A 17,149-nucleotide genomic window follows, 5' to 3' on the forward strand; every position below is an offset into this window, starting at 1 on the left:
TTTCGCGCTAATAACGCGTGAGCGGAGAGTTCATCCGTCTTGGAAATCGTTCCAAATTGCTTAACAGAAGCTTATTTGCCATAATTGGTTTGTTACAATGAGTGAAATCTATCCTTTTGTACTTTATATGGTGTGTGGGGTGATGATTTTCATAAAAAAATTTCAAATTTTAGAGAAAAAAAATTTTCTTTTTGTTCTTTTTCATTGAATTTTTTCAAATTATTACTGCTTCATAAAACCTAAAAGGCAGTCAGATGATTCAAGGCTTCGCCCTGATACGAGCAGTCTTGTTCATTTTAATCACCTTTCAAATTTTTGTAAGAAAGTTGTAAGAGTTTCCTACATATCGTATAAGAAGTTCTGAAATAATGAAACTTTTTGTAGAATGGTCAAAATGCAATTAAATATAATTTCTATACAGTCTTGAGCCCGCTTTTCACTCTTAAAAGACATCTCAATTGACATACGGGTGGATCATAGGTTTTTGATCATATCACAAAAAAACAGCTGCCAGAAAATTTTGCTGCCATATTTTTTCGTTCGACCAAAATTATTTTCTCGAGATCTCCTCAAATGTGAAAAGGCCCAAATTAAACAAAATGTTTTGCGTTATAGGCCAATTTTAGCAGAACTAAAACCTTGTCAAAAAGTGGTGCTCAGGAACTTTTTGGAAAACTTTTATTTTAAAAATTGCCACTTTTGACGAGCGCTTCCCATCAAACATTTAGTGTCTAGCAACACATGCGCCTTTTAAAATTTTTACACTGCATGACGAAAAATAAATTTGACAAAATTTCTCTTAACCTTTTTTCGAATCCCAAAATATTGCAATTTCCTAATAAGTTTTTGCAACTCTTCTTTCAAATTTTCCTTTAATGAATCAAAAACACCTTTTAACAAAAACTTGATTTATCTGTCAGGTTAAAAAGTTATAGGTCAATTTTTAAAATTTAAATGGGGAATATGTGGAAAAGTGGTGAAAAATAAATAGGAAAGTCCTAATAGTCTCGAACAGAGGCGGATCTAATCTTTCTCGAGAGGGGGTGGATTTTCAAAAAAATTTCGAGAATTTTGACACCTTTTTTTAGGTCGACCAAATTGATTTTCCGAGCTCTCCTAGAACACTAAAAAGACTCTTTCTTAGCCAATTTTTTTGCGCCGCCTTCAGAAAAATTATAGGGTTGGTCGGCCAAAAACGGATTTCTTAAAAAGTACCAAAGGGGGGAACCATTGGGTCGGCAGGGGGTCGAATCCCTGAGGAGGAGGGGCGTCTGCCCCCCATCCTACATTCTACTGGTCCGCTACTGGTCTCGCATTCTAGAGCAATGCATGAAAATAAATGCAAAAAATCGAAGGACTGAAGTTGAATCTCAGAACTCTTGTTGTTGTGTCAAAACAGAGTTTCTGATATCAAAAACTGACTATATTTGCTTATAACTGCTCCAAAAATGCCGTGTGATTTCTTGGCACAGAGGCATTTGTGCATAAAAATCTGACGTTGTTGTTGCGCTGTCACTTTAAATCCAATCAATCAACTTTGTAAAAGTATCCTTAATTTGTTATGTTTAGTCATCGAGGGTTGCGTGAAACGAGGCCCTTCGTCGTTTCGTGTGGGTAATTTGCGTGTGGGTAATTTGAAAAGAGCAATTCAAGTCTACTCCAACAGGGCACAGCATCATGATACAAAGAGTAAATGATAGTTTACCGATGACCTTTAATTAATATAAGTAAATCTGTTCATTTAAACTGTCAAATTGTTCCAAGCAAATGTTCATCCGAGACCCAAATTAACAAAAAAACTTCTTATAAAATGCTTACTGAGTTAAAATTGCTTGTGATTCTTGAAATCTTTTTATTTTTGATGCTGTGCGAACATTTAGCGTCGCCTGAAGCGATTATTGACACCCTTGTCGAATGGGTGAAGGCAGCTGACCGAAAGATTGTATTAGAGCGAGGGTTCCTTGCCCGAGTAAGAAACATAGTCTGGTCTGAAATGGATTGTGGTGCGTCGATTGTCGGCCTAGAATGGGTTGTGACGTCAGCTACTTGCGCTCAATTGGTCACTCGAGGAAGTAGTTAGTGCAATATAGTTCTTAGACGAATTTAGCAAAACGCCACCTCCAACAAACGCTCAAGAAAACGACATTTTTTTAAAGAAAAAAAACAAACTAAAAACTTTTTATTGAACATACGGTCGGAACAGTTTGGAAAAAGTGGAGGAACTTTGTGTTAGGGTGAGCTTAAGTTTTTTTCTTTTGTTTTCTTTTTGCTTTGCACGCAAAATAAAGTTAAGGGTTTAGTTATATATTATATTGAAGCCCTTTTAGGCGTGATTCGACCGATTTGTAAAACAATAGTAATATTTTTTCTCAGTTTCGAGATAAACTGAATTGAAAATTTTGATTTTTGGTCTAGATTCGACCTAATAGGGTTGCCACAATAAGATTTGCAGGCTTGCAATAGCTAATTTAAGCTTAATTCAAGACGTGTTATGTCATTTATACTTAAATAAAGTTAATTTTGGAACGTTTTAGCGCTGTTTTGGGAGACAAAAACATCAAATAACCAAAAAAATTCTGCAACAGAAAACAGAAAAGTTTTTATTTATATTTTATTTTCATTTTATTTTTATTTGTTTTTGTTTTTGAGTCATTTTTTCTACAGAAACGGTTTCCAATTGTATAATTTGACTATGACTGTCGAATATACCTAATTTCTATTTTTTCTGTCAGATTTTACTATCACCCCATACAGAAAAAAAACACTAATTTGAAAAATATATATATATTTTTTAAAGAGTTGGAACATTCTCTGCTACATGCACAGTAACTGGCTAGCCTTGTTCTTATTTGGATTTTGGGTTGCATTTTCCATTTTCCGTTCTGGTGTTATCAATAGCTACAGAATTTCTAGTGGCTCTATCGGTGCCACTATTTATCAGTTTTATGAGGCGAGCAGGTTTGAAAACACAAAATGCATTTACTACACTTGAAGTTTTAAGAAAAACCAAGCGATGATTAACGAGAAAATAAATTTGCCTGGTACAAAATATCTGGTCTTTAAAAAACGTCTCAAAGCAGGGCCAAAATTTTGCAATATAAAAACCTTGCGTCTAAAATTTACAAAGTTTTAAGTACCTGATTAAGTGCAATTATTGAAGACTTTCCACTCCCCTATCCCACCTGCAATTTTTTAAAAGTAAGTTTTTGCTCGCATTATCTGATTGTTATGAAAAAGGCATGCGGACTATTTTGGTCATGAAAAACTTATTTAGTCGTCATATTTATTCAAACCAGAAAAATGATGATATGTGAAAAGGATTTTTTGTAAACCGAAAACTACGGGGTTTTCTAAACTTCGGTCAGAGTGATTTCCATTACAACGGAAAATTGAAAAATAATCACTGGAGTACAAAATTCAAACATACAAATTTTTGCAATTTCGATTAAATTTATGTTTGAAATTAGCCTCATCAAAAATCATGGAAATATTGAAGTGTCATTTTTTCACTCAGATGTCAGACATTCTGGACTAATTCTATTTGTTTGAATACGTTTTCCGGTAAGCTCTACATCGAGAATCAGAGACCATGCGACACGAAAAAACAACAGAAAAGTTTTAACAAATAGTAAATTGAAGAAAAACAGAAAGAAAGATGTAAGAATAAATATAAAGCAGTACACGATGATAGATTAATAAAAATAACGAAACTTTTTAATTAAATTTTTTCTGCTGTTTTGGTTCCAAAGATTTAGCAGTGAAGGAGTTCATCATGACATAACCGTTCATTTCATTTGACACAACTGAACCACTAAATTGCTTTCAAAAATTCAGTTCCTTTTTCTGGCCTCCACTAAAGTGCAAGAAAAGTCCTTTTAAATTTTTTCTTGTTGAAATTAATAACTATTCTCCAAAAGCAAGGCATTTTGATTAAACAGCTTTTCAGAAAACTTGATTAGCGAAAATACACTTTGTGATTGAATACAATCCACAAGTAGTTTTACGCTTTCCTATAAAGAATTCTAGCAAAACATTTACATTAAAATGGTTCTTTTCTCATATCTCGGTGTTTTTGAATGCTGAGTTTTTTGAAGGAACCCTAGGTGTTTGTGTCTGGGCGCTCGTCCTTCTTTATGTTAGGAGACCGGAGTTTTTTGAGAGTCTGTCTAGTCACCTTGAACTCGCAGCGAAATGTTAGATGGCTCAGTTTCCTCAAACTTGAGAACCGCTAAGAGTTAACTAACCCAGTTTTTTGGTTTGGTCCTGTTTTCACTGTAGCTCTTCTTGGGTGACAGTGTGCTGGTTATAAAAAGTTTTCTTAGCTTTATTGTTAAGAAGAGTTTTGGTAAAATTGATGCCCTCTGGTGTTCTGGTGTAATTTGGCGAGGTATAGTTTAAGTTGTAGTTTAAGAAATGGCGTTGTGGATGGGCTTCTGATAGGTGGGTTTTCTTTATTGGTATTCTGGCCCTACAATCCAAACTTCATCATTTTTTCGCAATAGCTACAGAATTTTGTATCTCTAACCAAAGATCAGCCGGAAACTTTCCTTCAGTAATTGCAAGCTGTTAATTCTAAACCACACTTGCATTTCAGTGTTCGCTAAGCTTGTACCCTCTACAACATAGATTTTTTCAAAAAACAAAATTATGGTAATTTTGTCTTCAAAAAAATCAAATGATGAGTTAGTTGCTGTTAGAAAAATTAGGAGATTTAAACAAGTTGCGCCTAGATACACTTAAAAGACTCAGTTTGAGTTTGTTGAGTTTTTGCGATAAATATGCCAGCAAAGGCAAGCAATTTGCGAACCAATTTAAACCAAAATTTTGTCATTTGTATCTCAGAATCTGATAATTTAAATGCGTCTGTTCACGAACAGTTTTTGCAGTTTCATTTTACAGTCTTCTATAAATGGTCATGCTCATTATCAATTCAGGATTTTTGGCGAGTAGTTTTAACCTGTCAAAGAAAACTTGTTTGGTAGAAAAACATCTAAAAGCTCCAACAAACAAGCTTCAGAAGAAAATTTTTTTTTGAAGAAAAAAAAAGAAACCTATCGACAAAGACTTAAGCAACGGATATGTTGTAAGCAGGAAATCAACTGGATACTGCAATCAGGGTCAGGTCACAGCCTCAAATCGCAAGACAAATGAAGCAAACAGGGCAACTTTTGCCTGGTATCCAATGCTTCTTGTGTTTTTTTTGCCAGTCCTTGAAGTAGGAAATCTTTGATACCTGTGATACAATCATGAACACACAAGTCACTTTTTTGAAACTATAGACACTCCATGTATTCCGTGCTATGCATTACACATGCTCACGAACCACAGTCCACAACTTTAACTGTTTCAATTTATAGTCTCGTACTTATGGTCGTGCCCATGGATCAATTCAGGTTTGGGTTACGCGGAGTTTTGACCTGTCAAGTAAACTTTGGCTCTAGAAAAACAGCAAAAAGCTCTCAACAACAAGTTTCAGAAGAATGTTACTATGAAGAAAAAAAAATTGAAAAACACTGACAAATACTTCAGCAAAAAATATTTTGTTAACAATAAATCAAGGATCGACACTGCAACCAATGTCTCGTAACCGCCTCACCATCCCATGACAAATGAAATTGAACCAGTTAAAGTTTGCTGAGTGTCTAATGCTTTTTGTGTTTTTCTTGGACAGTCCTTGAAGTCAGATGCCTATGACACCTGCGGTAGAATCAGGAAAACTTGAGGTCCAAAACTTGAGGTCACTTTTTCCAAAGAACACACTCTTCACGTATTCCGTGCTATGCATTACTTCGTTGCGCAGTTGACAATGAAAAAAAAATTGGGCATGTCAAAAATTTCGTTGAAAGTAATATGCACATGGACGATTTATAGATTTCGACAAAAAAAATCACCATGGCGGATGTTCAAAGTTCCTCTCCCTCGGAGGGTATCTTTGCTCAAAGCGCATCTCAAATGATTGTTTTCTTGCCAGAAAAGTTTGATTGAGCGCTATTTGTGAACCCTAAAGAACTGAAAACCGCGCAGCAGCATATTAAATCTTTGTCATCCATAGAAGCCTATTACAGACATTCATAAAAGTGACATTTATTACAGACATTTGTATATGGAAACTGTTCCATAAGTTTCATCCTGGAACAAAAAGAAAAAAAAGTTTCACCCAAATTGCAGCAAAGGCCTCAAATGGGACAAAGTAATCAAATTCTTTTAGTTTTTAAAATTCAGGATTTTTTAAAATGAAAACCAATATTGAATCCCTTCCCGTGCCTCCCAACCCAATCAACGGAGACCAAACAAGGTCCAGAGATCACCACGTCCTTACAGAGGCATCAGAATTTGCACATGCAGCAGAAGCTTTTCTCACAGGATAGCCGACAGCGAAAAACCTTTGCGGTAAAATTTCTAATGGGTGAGACAGGAGGATTCGCCCCAATAGAGCGCATGACCATACCTGATGCAAAACTGCAAGCGACTGTTTACGAAGAAGAGATGGATCATTTCATCGTTGAAGAGTCGGATTACTAAATATGCCGTCAAAAACTTGCAGTCAAATGATGTCCTCTGGCTGCTAGAAGATCTTACACCACGAGGTTTTTGTCTCGTTAAAATTCTCAACTTGATACCAGACAGCGACGGAATATTCAGATCTGCGACTTTTCAAAAACGCCTTGGGGTAAAAAGTACGGCCAATAAACAAACTGTCCAAAATTCACCTGATGATTGATTTTCATTGAGTTCATAAATTATTTCGTACTATCCATTGTGTTTGTTTGGTATTTTTTGCAAATTATTCCGGTAACATAATTTCCTTCCTTTTTTTATACAGCAATTAACAGTTTTTTCCAGCCTTGTCTACTAATATACTAACCAACTCGAGCACACACTTCTTTTATTTGCGCCACTCGCAAAATGATCTGATGTTTTGTTGTATCTAAAAGTCCCATGTCCAAAAATCGCAAGCAAAAGACTTGATTGTACCTCAAAAATTTCCAATACGTGTTTCTTTTTAGTGTACTGTTACTCCGCTTTGTCCATGGTTACTTGTCAACCCATTTGAAATGGTTCCTGATTTTTCGGTTGGTCTCTGCAGCTTGAAAAGCCATTCACTTTGTCTCGAGGCCCTTCGTCGTTTCGTGTGAGTAATTTTCGTGTGGGTAATTTGAAAAGAGCAATTCAAGTCTACTCCAACAGGGCACAGCATCATGATACAAAGAGTAAATGATAGTTTACCGATGACCTTTAATTAATATAAGTAAATCTGTTCATTTAAACTGTCAAATTGTTCCAAGCAAATGTTCATCCGAGACCCAAATTAACAAAAAAACTTCTTATAAAATGCTTACTGAGTTAAAATTGCTTGTGATTCTTGAAATCTTTTTATTTTGATGCTGTGCAAACATTTAGCGTCGCCTGAAGCGATTATCGAACCTAACCCTTGTCGAATGGGTGAAGGCAGCTGACCGAAAGATTGTATTAGAGCGAGGGTTCTTTGCCCGAGTTAGAAACATAGTCTGGTCTGAAGTGGAATGTGGTGCGTCGATTGTCGGCCTAGAATGGGTTCTGACGTCAGCTACTTGCGCTCAATTGGTCACTCGAGGAAGTAGTTAGTGCAATATAGTTCTTAGACGAATCTAGCAAAACGCCACCTCCAACAAACGCTCAAGAAAACGACATTTTTTTAAAGAAAAAAAAACAAACTAAAAACTTTTTATTGAACATGCGGTCGGAACAGTTTGGAAAAAGTGGAGGAACTTTGTGTTAGGGTGAGCTTAAGTTTTTTTCTTTTGTTTTCTTTTTGCTTTGCACGCAAAATCAAGTTAAGGGTTTAGTTGTATATTATATTGAAGCCCTTTTAGGCGTGATTCGACCGATTTGTAAAACAATAGTAATATTTTTTCTCAGTTTCGAGATAAACTGAATTGAAAATTTTGATTTTTGGTCTAGATTCGACCTAATAGGGTTGCCACAATAAGATTTGCAGGCTTGCAATAGCTAATTTAAGCTTAATTCAAGACGTGTTATGTCATTTATACTCAAATAAAGTTAATTTTTGAACGTTTTAGCGCTGTTTTGGGAGACAAAAACATCAAATAATCAAAAAAATTCTGCAACAGAAAACAGAAAATTTTTTATTTATATTTTATTTTCATTTTATTTTTATTTGTTTTTGTTTTTGAGTCATTCTTTTCTACAGAAACGGTTTCCAATTGTATAATTTGATTATGACTGTCGAATATACCTAATTTCTATTTTTTCTGTCAGATTTTACTATCACCCCATACAGAAAAAAAACACTAATTTGAAAAATATATATATATATATATTTTTTAAAGAGTTGGAACATTCTCTGCTACATGCACAGTAACTGGCTAGCCTTGTTCTTATTTGGATTTTGGGTTGCATTTTCCATTTTGACCTACCAAGCCCTAATTTTTCTAGTGGCTCTATCGGTGCCACTATTTATCAGTTTTATGAGGCGAGCAGGTTTGAAAACACAAAATGCATTTACTACACTTGAAGTTTTAAGAAAAACCAAGCGATGATTAACGAGAAAATAAATTTGCCTGGTACAAAACGCCTGGTCTTTAAAAAACGTCAGCAGGGCCAAAATTTTGCAATATAAAAACCTTGCGTCTAAAATTTACAAAGTTTAAAGTACCTGATTAAGTGCAATTATTGAAGACTTTCCACTCCCCTATCCCACCTGCAATTTTTTAAAAGTAAGTTTTTGCTCGCATTATCTGATTGTTATGAAAAAGGCATGCGGACTATTTTGGTCATGAAAAACTTATTTGGTCGTCATATTTATTCAAACCAGAAAAATGATGATATGTGAAAAGGATTTTTTGTAAACCGAAAACTACGAGGATTTCTAAACTTCGGTCAGAGTGATTTCCATTACAACGGAAAATTGAAAAATAATCACTGGAGTACAAAATTCAAACATAGAAATTTTTGCAATTTTGATTAAATTTATGTTTGAAATTAGCCTCATCAAAAATCATGGAAATATTGAAGTGTCATTTTTTCACTCAGATGTCAGACATTCTGGACTAATTCTATTTGTTTGAATACGTTTTCCGGTAAGCTCTACATCGAGAATCAGAGGCCATGCGACACGAAAAAACAACAGAAAAGTTTGAACAAATAGTAAATTGAAGAAAAACAGAAAGAAAGATGTAAGAATAAATATAAAGCAGTACACGATGATAGATTAATAAAAATAACGAAATTTTTTAATTAAATTTTTTCTGCAGTTTTGGTTCCAAAGATTTAGCAGTGAAGGAGTTCATCATGACATAACCGTTCATTTCATTTGACACAACTGAACCACTAAATAGCTTTCAAAAATTCAGTTCCTTTTTCTGGCCTCCACTAAAGTGCAAGAAAAGTCCTTTTAAATTTTTTCTTGTTGAAATTAATAACTATTCTCCAAAAGCAAGGCATTTTGATTAAACAGCTTTGCAGAAAACTTGATTAGCGAAAATACACTTTGTGATTGAATACAATCCACAAGTAGTTTTACGCTTTCCTATAAAGAATTCTAGCAAAACATTTACATTAAAATGGTTCTTTTCTCATATCTTGGTGTTTTTGAACGCTGAGTTTTTTGAAGGAACCCTAGGTGTTTGTGTCTGGACGCTCGTCCTTCTTTATGTTAGGAGACCGGAGTTTTTTGAGAGTCTGTCTAGTCACCTTGAACTCGCAGCGAAATGTTAGATGGCTCAGTTTCCTCAAACTTGAGAACCGCTAAGAGTTAACTAACCCAGTTTTTTGGTTTGGTCCTGTTTTCACTGTAGCTCTTCTTGGGTGACAGTGTGCTGGTTATAAAAAGTTTTCTTAGCTTTGTTGTTAAGAAGAGTTCTGGTAAAATTGATGCCCTCTGGTGTTCTGGTGTAATTTGGCGAGGTATAGTTTAAATTGTAGTTTAAGAAATGGCGTTGTGGATGGGCTTCTGATAGGTGGGTTTTCTTTATTGGTATTCTGGCCCTACAATCCAAACTTCATCATTTTTTCGCAATAGCTACAGAATTTTGTATCTCTAACCAAAGATCAGCCGGAAACTTTCCTTCAGTAATTGCAAGCTGTTAATTCTAAACCACACTTGCATTTCAGTGTTCGCTAAGCTTGTACCCTCTACAACATAGATTTTTTCAAAAAACAAAATTATGGTAATTTTGTCTTCAAAAAAATCAAATGATGAGTTAGTTGCTGTTAGAAAAATTAGGAGATTTAAACAAGTTGCGCCTAGATACACTTAAAAGACTCAGTTTGAGTTTGTTGAGTTTTTGCGATAAATATGCCAGCAAAGGCAAGCAATTTGCGAACCAATTTAAACCAAAATTTTGTCATTTGTATCTCAGAATCTGATAATTTAAATGCGTCTGTTCACGAACAGTTTTTGCAGTTTCATTTTACAGTCTTCTATAAATGGTCATGCTCATTATCAATTCAGGATTTTTGGCGAGTAGTTTTAACCTGTCAAAGAAAACTTGTTTGGTAGAAAAACATCTAAAAGCTCCAACAAACAAGCTTCAGAAGAAAATTTTTTTTTGAAGAAGAAAAAAGAAACCTATCGACAAAGACTTAAGCAACGGATATGTTGTAAGCAGGAAATCAACTGGATACTGCAATCAGGGTCAGGTCACAGCCTCAAATCGCAAGACAAATGAAGCAAACAGGGCAACTTTTGCCTGGTATCCAATGCTTCTTGTGTTTTTTTTGCCAGTCCTTGAAGTAGGAAATCTTTGATACCTGTGATACAATCATGAACACACAAGTCACTTTTTTGAAACTATAGACACTCCATGTATTCCGTGCTATGCATTACACATGCTCACGAACCACAGTCCACAACTTTAACTGTTTCAATTTATAGTCTCGTACTTATGGTCGTGCCCATGGATCAATTCAGGTTTGGGTTACGCGGAGTTTTGACCTGTTAAATAAACTTTGGCTCGCAGAAAAACAGCAAAAAGCTCTCAACAACAAGTTTCAGAAGAATGTTACTTAGAAGAAAAAAAAATTGAAAAACACTGACAAATACTTCAGCAAAAAATATTTTGTTAACAATAAATCAAGGATCGACACTGCAACCAATGTCTCGTAACCGCCTCACCATCCCATGACAAATGAAATTGAACCAGTTAAAGTTTGCTGAGTGTCTAATGCTTTTTGTGTTTTTCTTGGACAGTCCTTGAAGTCAGATGCCTATGACACCTGCGGTAGAATCAGGAAAACTTGAGGTCCAAAACTTGAGGTCACTTTTTCCACAGAACACACTCTTCACGTATTCCGTGCTATGCATTACTTCGTTGCGCAGTTGACAATGAAAAAAAAATTGGGCATGTCAAAAATTTCGTTGAATGTAATATGCACATGGACGATTTATAGATTTCGACAAAAAAAAAACCACCATGGCGGATGTTCAAAGTTCCTCTCCCTCGGAGGGTATCTTTGCTCAAAGCGCATCTCAAATGATTGTTTTCTTGCCAGAAAAGTTTGATTGAGCGCTATTTGTGAACCCTAAAGAACTGAAAAGCGCGCAGCAGCATATTAAATCTTTGGCATCCATAGAAGCCTATTACAGACATTCATAAAAGTGACATTTATTACAAACATTTGTATATGGAAACTGTTCCATAAGTTTCATCCTGGAAGAAAAAGAAAAAAAAGTTTCACCCAAATTGCAGCAAAGGCCTCAAATGGGACAAAGTAATCAAATTCTTTTAGTTTTTAAAATTCAGGATTTTTTAAAATGAAAACCAATATTGTGTTTTTACTTTTGAATCAAATATAAGAACACATCATTCGCGTTCTGTTGTTTTCTCACCTTGGTCTTTGGAAAAGTTGAAACATAAAATTTGAAAATTTTAAACATAGTTTCAATCCAGAAAACTATTCTAAAGAAAATTTTGTTGAAACACTGACAGAGATGTCGTGTTTCAGCATGCCTCCCAACCCAATCAACGGAGACCAAACAAGGTCCAGAGATCACCACGTCCTTACAGAGGCATCAGAATTTGCACATGCAGCAGAAGCTTTTCTCACAGGATAGCCGACAGCGAAAAACCTTTGCGGTAAAATTTCTAATGGGTGAGGCAGGATTCGCCCCAATAGAGCGCATGACCATACCTGATGCAAAACTGCAAGCGACTGTTTACGAAGAAGAGATGGATCATTTCATCGTTGAAGAGTCGGATTACTAAATATGCCGTCAAAAACTTGCAGTCAAATGATGTCCTCTGGCTGCAAGAAGATGTTACACCACGAGGTTTTTGTCTCGTTAAAATTCTCAACTTGATACCAGACAGCGACGGAATCTTCAGATCTGCGACTTTTCAAAAACGCCTTGGGGTAAAAAGTACGGCCAATAAACAAACTGTCCAAAATTCACCTGATGATTGATTTTCATTGAGTTCATAAATTATTTCGTACTATCTATTGTGTTTGTTTGGTATTTTTTACAAATTATTCCGGTAACATAATTTCCTTCATTTTTTTATACAGCAATTAACAGTTTTTTCCAGCCTTGTCTACTAATATACTAACCAACTCGAGCACACACTTCTTTTTTTTGCTGCACTCGCAAAATGATCTGATGTTTTGTTGTATCTAAAAGTCCCTTGTCCAAAAAACGCAAGCAAAAGACTTGATTGTACCTCAAAAATTTCCAATACGTGTTTCTTTTTAGTGTACTGTTACTCCGCTTTGTCCATGGTTACTTGTCAACCCAGTTGAAATGGTTCCTGATTTTTCGGTTGGTCTCTGCAGCTTGAAAAGCCATTCACTTTGTCTCAAATTTGTATGTTGAGCACTTTAACTGTCGTCGTGGTGAACAAAGATAACCTGATCACTTAAGACGAGAGATTTGGGCAATTCAATACGCTTACATTTGGGCAATTCAATACACATATCAATAGACACTTTTTGTCCTCAAGCTCCCTTACCCCTCAAATAAACTTTCTCTCTTAAACTTTCTCTACTACTTTTTTATGCTTGCTTTTTTCATTTTTTAGTTTTTTTTCCTATTTAAGCATTCGTTTCTGTTCGTCGACCACACGCTGATTAGAGTGAAGTTTTTGGTCTTTTGGTTCTTAGAGAAATTTACTTAAATTTGGGCCCGAAGCTTCCATAGGTGGAACAGTTTCTGCAGTTTTTTGCCCTATGACACTTTTGACTTCACATATGTCAGTCCTCGTACTTATTTTCTCTTCTGTGCTGGTCATATTGATCGCATATTTGGTCATATTTGGTCCTGGGATGAAAGCTTTGATCGGAAAGTTGCTCCCTATATCGGTTACTCAGTGACCCTTTTCGGTCGTGCTCCTCTCCAGTGACCCTTGCCTCTCCGAACATCACTGCTATGGGAATTTTTTTTCAAGCCACCGGTATCTGCTGAACGAGTTTGTTTGCCGAATCAATGAGGGCATCCGTTTTGTCTCTTGGTATGGCCGCTAACTTTGGCGTTTGTTTCTCCTTCTCAGTTATTATCACAGCTTCCGGGAGAAGTGCTCTGTTTGGGGCGTTCGCTATATTCATGTCTTTGTCCCCAATTGTCTCCCTGAGATCAAATCTATTTTTACTGTGGTTGACCCCTTTGGAAAACTTTCGAAGCACTAGGTAGATAATTCCGCATGTCCAAGGACTCGACTGTGAACGGCTTCAAAGCCAATTGCTGCCTTTGGTACTCTCTGAAAAATCCAATTTTAGGTGACTGACCCTAAAACTTTTCTAAAGGCGCCTTCGGCGCCAATATTTACTAATTTTGAGGAAGAGCGCGCGCCGAAAAAACGCGATTTTTTGGTCAACATTTTCCAAAATCTGCCGCGGCGCCAAAAAGCTGCGGCGCCAATAGTTACTATTTTTGAGGTGGAGCGCGCGCCGAAAAAACGCGATTTTTTGGTCAACATTTTCCAAAATCTGCCGCGGCGCAGAAAAAGCTGCGGCGCAGAAAATTTTGCCAAAACAGGGACCAAACCGTGCTAAGGGAGAGCTCAAAAAATCAATTCGGTCGCCCTAAAAAAGGTCGACAAAATTTTTAGAAATTTTTTGAAAATTCGCCCCCCTCGAGAAAATCTCATAGATCGGCCCCTGCTTGCACTCGACAGGGTATTAAACTGTACTTATTTACCACACTTCTTATATTTTGTTCAGTTATCCCTGAAGTTGATGTTTTTTTTCTTTGTCTTACCCGCCGAAGTTAGCTTAGATAACGTTTTTAGACCCTCCGACTGCAATTTTTCCGAAATTCTAAAAAACAGTCAATTTCAATTACAGATATAAAAAAAACAGTTTGCGACAAATGATTAAAAAAACAATTGATCAATTTATTGAAAATTTTTCTCCAAATTTCTAACTTATTGAGTTTTTATTGTTTTTTGTGATTTTTAGGAAAATTTTTACGTTCTCGACATTCTTTGATCAAATCGGTTTTTTTTCATTTTCTGAAAAATCTCTTGTTTTTTTTTTTTAATTCTTTTTCATTTCCTCTGTCGATGCTCTGGTAAACCACCAAGTCTTATCAATTTGGGCTTTCAGTACTTTGAAATAACTAAGAAAATGAGTTCAATTTTGAAATAGTTATTGAATACTCTCTCAAATTAGTCGCACTGCATGAGACATGTTACCATTAGAGATGCTATTTTTATTAGGCTGAACAATATTCACCAATTGTGTATTTTGTGTTCATTAATGCCATTAATTGACTATCAAGGTTACTGCTTTCTGACTTCGGCTTCTATCTACCCGGCAATTAGTGTTGACAAAACTATTCCCGAGTTTTTGCTTCCGCCTGTCAAGACCTTTTTAAACAAGGATGTCAAACATGTTTTATGGTTGCTGGTTTTTCCCAGACAAAGTTAAATAAATTGAAGTCCGAAATCTTGGTTGATTAAGTCAAACTGATTCAAACTAGTTCAAATTGTGATCTTGATATTTAACGAAAAAAGGCAACTCGGTTGCGTACACTAGGTAGAGTTTATTTTATCAGGCAAAATTTGCCAAATTTGTTTATCTAAACAATTTTTTTGAAAACTCGACCTAAATTTTTGTGGTAGCTCTCCCTCTAAAACCAGTTTTCTCGGATTTTGTTTGAGATTATGTGCGGCACTATATTTTTTTGATTATAATTACTGAACTTTTGTCGACGGGGGCTAGTTTTCAGTTCACCGCGTAAACTCTTAAACTATTCCGATCGAAAAGACCAAAAAGGGTTATTCCCTAGCTTTGTTCGCGAATAGTCCAGAAAATGAGCTCAGCGTCGTTGAGTGACTTGAATTAGTCGTGGTTTGCTTGCCGTGGTTCAAAAAGTTTGATTTTCAGATTTAAGACAAAATATAATTTTTATTATACCTAAAAGTAAAACTTGGTGCGAATTAGAGTTTTCGTCTTGAGCACCATCCAAAAACTCAATATCGCATCTCAACTCAACCTTGTTTTCTTATTTTTAGACAGGCTTTTGAAAGTTGACAGTTGGACTAGAAACGGTACCAAGGAGACATTAGAAGTTGTCGAGCAATTCTCCACAAATGGGTATGAGACAGAAATTATGATTATATTCCTCGCCAATATAACCGGTGTTGACAAAAATCCTTATCATATTGTTTCATAATAGAAAAAAAATGCTTATCAAAAAACTTTTAAGTATTTTTTTCTACAATTTGTATGAAATAATTTGTATGAAAAAAGCAACATCAAACATTTTTTCCATTCTATGAAATTTTATCACAAGCATTTTTTGCCTCATTCTAGAAATAAATAACACCTTTTTTGCCATTCATTTTATTGCAAAACTTGAGTGAAAATAACAAAAGCAGAAAAAGTTTCGATTGAAAAATCATTTTCATACAATTTCTTTTATTAAAATAGTATGATAAGCATTTTCTATAGACTCAATATATAAATTGTGTGATAGAAATTTTTCTTGTATGGACGCAATCCGGAAGGTTCCGAATCATCTATAAATATCATCATTAGATTCAGGGGCGGATTTAGGGGGGGAGTGCGGTTGCATATCTCCCTTTCAGGGATTCGACCCCCTGCCGACCCGAAGGGTCGCATCTTTGTACTATTTTGAGATATCCATATTTGGTGACAGACCCTACAAAAATTTTCCAAAGGCGCCTTCCGTGCCGTATATATATATACTAATTTTGAGGAGGATTGCGCGGCAAAAAACGCGATTTTTTGGTCAACATTTTCCAATAAGGGCCTAAAAACGCCTTTTTTGGCCTGTTTTTCAAAATTTTGCTTGCGGCGCAGAAAGTTTGATCAAAACAGGGTCCTTTTTGTGCTTTTGGAGAGCTTGGAAATTCACTTTGGTGGTTCTATAACAAAGTCGACAAAATTTTCGAAAGTTTTTGAACATCCGCACCCCCCCTCCTCGAGAAAATCCTAGATCCGACCCTGAATAGATTTATAGCTTTTTGACAAAAACAAAACTTGTGAAACTTGTTGTTAAATGTGCATGCTAACTACAATTGCGATTGCTACAAGAGCGAACTCTTTCTAGTTTCACTTATGACGATGGAATCACGCTGATGAAGCTGAACAAACAACTATCTTCGGACAGAATCATTCCACTATGTACATCCCAACTTCCTCACGGAACCCCGGTAGCCACTTTTGGGCTGGGATCACTATCGAAGGCTGTATTTGAATCTTCAGAATTGCCTCAAAGTCATCTAGCGATGGAAAACATATACTTCGAAAAAGAGTTCAAATCATCTGTAATTAACGACTTTAGTATATGTGAGGATGATCTTTTGTGCATTGGACGCACTTATCAGAGTTGGAGTTCTTGTTTCTATTATTCAGGGAACCCTCTTTATACGCTAGGAAACATTGAAGGAGTGGGTTTCTGTTTGGCCGGTGTTAGCTTGTTTGACAATAGAAAATATCACGTGAATGGTAGAAAATGTCTGTTACACGAAGAAATTGCAAAAATTGATTATTTCAAAGAATGGATGAAAATGTCTATGAAAGAACCGCCGTAAATACACGAATGATGTATGTAATTCATAACGTGCAGATGCTTATAGATATCAGATTGCGAATGTTGAAATTTAAATTTATCTAACGAGATCTGATTAAGTTCTATAAATTTGCTGCCTTCAATTTGATAAGTGGTTTCCGTACCACGTCAGCTTGC

The 17,149-nt window shown here is 35.7% G+C and overlaps 1 protein-coding gene and 1 long non-coding RNA gene across 2 annotated transcripts in view; both read left to right on the plus strand.

The window, feature by feature from the left end:
* The window catches only part of LOC134852188 (ena/VASP-like protein), a 375,505-nt gene that overhangs the window by 48,492 nt on the left and 309,864 nt on the right, over nt 1–17,149 (plus strand). The gene's annotated exons all lie outside the window — the stretch shown is intronic.
* Nucleotides 7,474–17,102, plus strand: LOC134851810 (uncharacterized). Its single transcript, XR_010164257.1, has 3 exons — nt 7,474–7,600; nt 15,450–15,531; nt 16,511–17,102. It is a non-coding gene; the product is annotated as an uncharacterized LOC134851810 (long non-coding RNA).

The sequence above is a fragment of the Symsagittifera roscoffensis genome, chromosome 7 (assembly GCF_963678635.1).
Source record: "Symsagittifera roscoffensis chromosome 7, txSymRosc1.1, whole genome shotgun sequence".
Classification (NCBI taxonomy): Eukaryota; Metazoa; Xenacoelomorpha; order Acoela; family Convolutidae; genus Symsagittifera; species Symsagittifera roscoffensis.